This window comes from Mustela erminea, chromosome 8 (genome assembly GCF_009829155.1).
Source record: "Mustela erminea isolate mMusErm1 chromosome 8, mMusErm1.Pri, whole genome shotgun sequence".
Lineage (NCBI taxonomy): Eukaryota > Metazoa > Chordata > Mammalia > Carnivora > Mustelidae > Mustela > Mustela erminea.
The window spans coordinates 3,228,111-3,234,110 of record NC_045621.1 but is presented as its reverse complement, the minus strand read 5'-3'; positions in this window follow the sequence as shown (position 1 = coordinate 3,234,110).

Sequence of the window (6,000 nt, the reverse complement as noted above, 5' to 3'; positions counted from 1 at the left end):
GCATGCAGGATCTGAGAGGATATTGTTTTCATTAGTCCTTCCTGAAGAATCCAGTAGGGGGTGAATTTCAGACAAAATTGTTAAAGGCATATAGTAAAACACAGTTGTCTGAAGAAATAATATTAAATGAGAGTTAAGGGAAATAAATATGTAAAAACTATATTCTTGCCTAATGTAGAAATAGTACAACAATAAAAAACTGAGCAAGAGTGGAGAGAGCATATAAAAAATATTTTAAACTCTTCTTTGTAATTATATTGTGGTCATAATATGTGTGTTGTTATTCTGAGCCTGTCACGTGTACAATGTGGATGAGTAACTATGAGATGTTCTAATTCCATCATCTGCTGTATCCTTGGGAACCAGAAATCTTGTTATGGAGGAAAAGAGATATAGACGTAGTAAAAGCATTAAAAAAAGGCAAACTAAAAAATCCCATAATTTCTGAATTTTAAGTGAAAATATCAGTATAATAGGCATATCGATCTGTAAAATTATGTCTGCTGGTGTAATTATCAATAGATAGATGGATTTCCTAGCTTTGCCACTGAAAAGGCCCAGAAACAAGCATCCCCAGAGCAACAGACATGAGCTGGATTGTGATCTTGAAATTTTAGAAGAAATCAGGACTCTTGGAAACATGACTGATTCCATGTCTGGGCCAAGACAAGTACAGGATGAACCTGGACAGCTGATACCAAATATCTAAGAAGTTATCAAAAATTAGTATGGTATATCAAAAGGGCTCAGAAGCCAAACTGAAAAGAATCCTATTGGCCAAAGATAGGACAATATGAGCTTCAAAAGAGAAGAAGTAATTGCTATTGGTGGAAAACTTACCAAATATGTTGAAATCATGAGTTTATGATAAGATCTTTTTTAAAAAGAGTTACCTTCACAGAAGGAAAAAAAATATATTCTCTTAAAAACTAGTAAATAGAAGGAAAGAACCAAGTATTTTGTCCTACCTTTTCTTTATGAACTGTTTATCACTGAGTAATCAAATAATAGATAAGGACATGTATCTCCTTATAAAAGTATTTCAACCAATAAGTGAAAAAACAATGGAATTTGAATATCACCATTTTGCAACCTCCCAGGGAGTTAATGGATTCAGACATCAACAGTTAATAATATCACAAAAAGAGAATCAGCAAGACATCATATGCCTCCTTAGGAAAGAGCACAGCACAACTTATCATCTTGCCCAAAGAGATAAAACCCAAGTTTAGTGACGCTTCTGAATCTAGCTGCGAGTTTTCAGGACACACCCAGGACACAGGAACATGCTGCATGGCTCCATGAGTATGAAAACACCTCCACATGGTGGAAGGATGAGATTTAAAGGATATATTAAAAATATTTAGTGGTCAGAAATACAATGTTTATGGAGTGTGCGTCTGCCATGTAACTGTAAAGAAACACATGGAAATAATTACTATAAAGATTAGGATGATGGGTACTTTGGGGGGAGGTAGGTGATTTGAAATTGGTGAAGGACATGGAGGATTTCTGGAATAGCTGGAAAATTCTATTTTTTAATTTGGGGAGTTGGCTACAAGATAAATAATTAATTAGGGTACACATTCATTTTGTATTCCTTTCTATACTTTGATTTTATAATAGATGTAAGGACTAAAATAACAAAACCTATTTAACATAAAGTATACCTATCACAACAAAGGGAGAATTTCAACAAGATTCTCTCATGTATCATTCAAGATTGATAAAGTGTTGAAAAGAATAATATTTCTGGTGAATAGGATCTGACAATAAAGAACCAGGTAAATGGGAAGATGGAAAGCAGGAAGAGTAGCCTCTCCATCCCAAACAAATCCAGGAAATATTTCGTGGGTTCAGCTTTAATTATTGCTGAAACAAGTTAAGAGCCTTAAATAGTTAGGTGGATGAGTTTAAGCATTGTTGTTACGCAAGATATCTTTAAGTGAAAAGAAGAAAGAAAAAGGAGTGCCAGCCTATATGAACATGCATTTCCAAGGACACCCTTGCAGCATGGTTAGGACAGACAAATTCTAACTTGCAGGATGCATGCCTGAAGGAGTTAACACCCTCCTCCTTTCCTTCTGTTTCCCGCAGAGTCTTACCGGCTCACCCTGCCCGTCCTTCCAAGTGGGGCGAGTGGCCCAGTTAACCCAACCCTCTCACATTAGACCATCCAGTAGAGCCACCACTCAGTCTACTCTGCCTCTCCTTTTCTCCCTTACCGTTTTCTTTTTCTGCCCTTCCAATTACTGTCTCTTTACTTCCTCTGTTACAACCCATACTCCTTTGTCTAATTCTATTCTCTGTCATTATTAGACTAGGAAATACTTGCTAGTTAGGACTTCCAGTGCTCTAGAGTGTCAGGTAAGTCTACGGAACAGGAGCAATGGGGGGACCACTTACTTGATCCAGAAGCGACTCCCGTTCCGAGTCAGTGAGTAAGTTTCTAAAACAAAACACATTTATCGAAATTTAGGATTAGGAATAAAACTCGCTTATTAAGTCAGCATAAATTTCAATTGCCATTTTCAGAAGCCTCTGGAGGCTTTTGGGAGCTGTCAGAAATATCACCATAATGATTTTTCCCGTTCGTGGCTCTTCCAGTCTTTGCCTTCTACATACCCTTCCCACCACAGAGGCTGAAAATGCCAGATCCTTATGCCAGCCCATTCAGCGAGAGCAGGGGCTAGTCACTCCTCCTCCTCCTCCTTCTCCTTCTTTTATTTTAAAGATTTTACTTATTTATTTGAAAGAGAAAGCCCTAGAGAGAGAGAGAGAAAACAAACACAAGTGGGGGACAGGGAGAGGGAGAAGCAGGCTCCTCGCTGCGCAGGGCGCCCATGTGGCTCTCCTTCCCAGAGCCCTGAGATGGTGACGTGGGCTGAAGGCGGACGCTTAATTGACGGAGCCACCCTGGTACGTTGGACCAGTCACTGATAGGACCAGCAAGAGAGTCTGTTGAGAGGGTAAAGGGGAGGGCTTTGAAGAATGACTTCACTTCCCTATTCGAGAGATGAAAGTAGAGTTAGTACCCCCGCCTTGGGTCACAGTTGCATCAGGACCCAGTGAGGACCCAGTATTGGAGGACACGGCAGCCCTTTTCGGTTACGAGGAGAAAAGCTTATGGACAAAATCCCACAAGCTAAGACTGGTGAAGTAGAAAGCTGAAAACAGTCTGAGACCTTGATAGCATGCTTACGCTGCTAAATTAACCTGCCTTGGGACTTACTTCCATATGACATAATAAATATTTTCATTGTTTAAGACACAGATGGAATTTTTGACCCTGTCGGTAAGGACAAGGCCTATAAATCCTACAAAGAAATATGAATAAGTGTGGGGGAAAGTTACTGAAATATACTAAATAATATTTTTTTAATCTAGCTTTATAGACTTTGCTTAATGTTAGAAAGATATATCTAATTTTAGGCATATGGGCTTTGCAGGCAAAATAGGATTAATAACACTAGCAAAAATCAGAAGTATATGACATGAACTATTTCCAGTTTCCATAACCTCCACTGACACATGACTAACCTAGAAATTATGATTGTGTTATAGAAACCATTCAGGACAGATAGACTCTCATGTCAATTTTCTTCATAAGTAAAATATTTTTATTATAAAACATTATAAATTTCTTCCCAACAGTTGCTTACGTTTTCTTTCCACTCCCATGATCAACAACAACATCCTGGAAAAATAAGGAGAGTCAAAAATCTTTATAACAACTCCGTAATATACTTGCATCTAGCCAAAGGTATGTATTCTAGATAGAGAATGCAAAGAGACAGCAATATTGGCAATAGAGATAGGCTAGATCTGATTTGAAGAGGGAGAGAGAGACAGAGACAGAGACAACATACAAGCAGAAGAACAGAATCTGAAACTTATCATCGCCCAAGTCCCTGCATGCCCTTTAAAAAATACTTGAGTTTTTTCCAAAAACACATGAAAAGAAATAGGTTGAAGAATTTTCCAGGTAGACTGTGACCACCAGGACATTCTGAAATAAGTGCATGATCAAGAACTGAAAGCAAGAAGAGAAAATCCCTGTTTTAACTGAATTGAAGAGCTCCTGAATCGTACACAAATCTTCTTCATTGTCAACACATGATTAATGAAGACAGTAAAGGAACTTAAACTAAAAGGATATCTGCAGTTTTCCACTTTCCATGAAAGAAAAATAGAAATGGAAATATAATTATTTCACTATAATCATTTTAATAGAAATTACTCCAGCAGGGGTAAAAGACCTAGATTAATTGTAGAGAATGGCTGATTAAAAATACTTCCCAAGGGTGTGTTGGCAGCAAAGAACACTTTGATAGAATTTCTTTAGGAATCAGGTGATGTGGAATGGTAGCATTGGACAGTGTCCAGGTGAAAGATTTCTCTTCTCTTTGAAAACATAATAACATAATAAGATTTCTCTTCTCTTTGAAAACATAATAACCGGTTCCTTAAATTAACTCTTAGAAGGCTGTAATTCTTCAATCTCCTTTTTTTCAGATTAACCAAATACGTCAATTTTTCCCCTTAGATACTATTTTCTAGCTATCACCAACTAACCATAAATCACTTTTGAATATTTTTTTCACCACTAAAGCAGTATAGTCAAAACTATTTACCTTAATTACCAATGTAGATTCCCAGGTCATACACTGGACCTACTGAACAAGAATGTCTGGAGGTGGGACTCTAACCCACACCAAAATTTGACAACCACTACCTTAAACAATTCCACATCTTTCTATTTGAATGGAAAGATATGAATTGAATTTAACCAATTACTTTTTACAACGTGCTTAGTTAATTTAGTATAGAGGACATAGTATCTTTCTTATAAATTACATTTATGCTAATCCTTCCTATCATCACTTATACTGAAAAGCTATCTCTCTTTTAGTTTTGACATGAATTATTACTAATTGTGGAACTAGTATATGGCAAGTCAATTTCAAAGTATTTCCTAAATGAAACATGCTAAGAAAAACATGATCCAAAGAGTCAATTTCTATTTTTACTTTTTTCCTTCATGGAGCGGTCTTGAACAGCCTGCTGTTATTTGTTGTTTGTTTTTTTCTCTCTCTATGTAAAATTCAAAAATAGAAATTTTTAAAAAGAAGACGTTATGACCTATAGCCTCTATAATCTTTATAGCATTGGCAGATATCATTGCAGTAACAGACTAATTCTTTCTTTATGAAAGAACACAAAGTAGTAGACCTTTATTTTATTCTAATTGATTTAATTAAATGTTCTACCTACCTAGAAACCAAGTGAAAGTTCCTAAATAATTTCTGACATGAGCTAAATTTTACATCTGATTCATAATGAATGATTATAACCCTATGACAGTTACAGAAACTTAATTAGTTATGAAGAACAAGAACTCGAGAAATAAAAATGCAGAGGCTGGAAATTGAATTATGATCTTTTTCACACCATGTGGAGATAGTCAAATGGAATTTAAAAACTCAGGTCACTAAAATAATACTAAGGAAGCTCTTTATTAAACTTTTTTTTCAAAAAATATATCATATTATTGCAATATAAATCACACAAAATACATAAATATTTTAGCTGTGGTTACAAACTTGCTGAAAAAGCTACTTTCTGTCAAGCATGAAACTTGTAAAACTCAAAGTTTATTTCAGATGATTTTGAATCATTTCGGGTACATATTAAAAAGGTACATTTGGGGCTTTCCCCTGATGAATCAGTCTCCAGAGGGTTTGTCTTAGGAATCTGCATTCACAATGCTAAACATTTACTTATTACCCACACCAATAGCATTCTGGCAAAAGTGCCAACTTCTTCACTCTCTCGGGCATCCAGATCCCCCAAGCCACAGAGCTTCATTCCATCTTAAAGGTGGACATGGGCTGTTTGCCAGAAGTCCACAGCTAAGATCTGTAGCACAACTGGGCAACTGCTTCAAGAGGTAATGAATTTTGTCCTTCTTCAATCACCCATTTTGGTGTAGAAATTTAT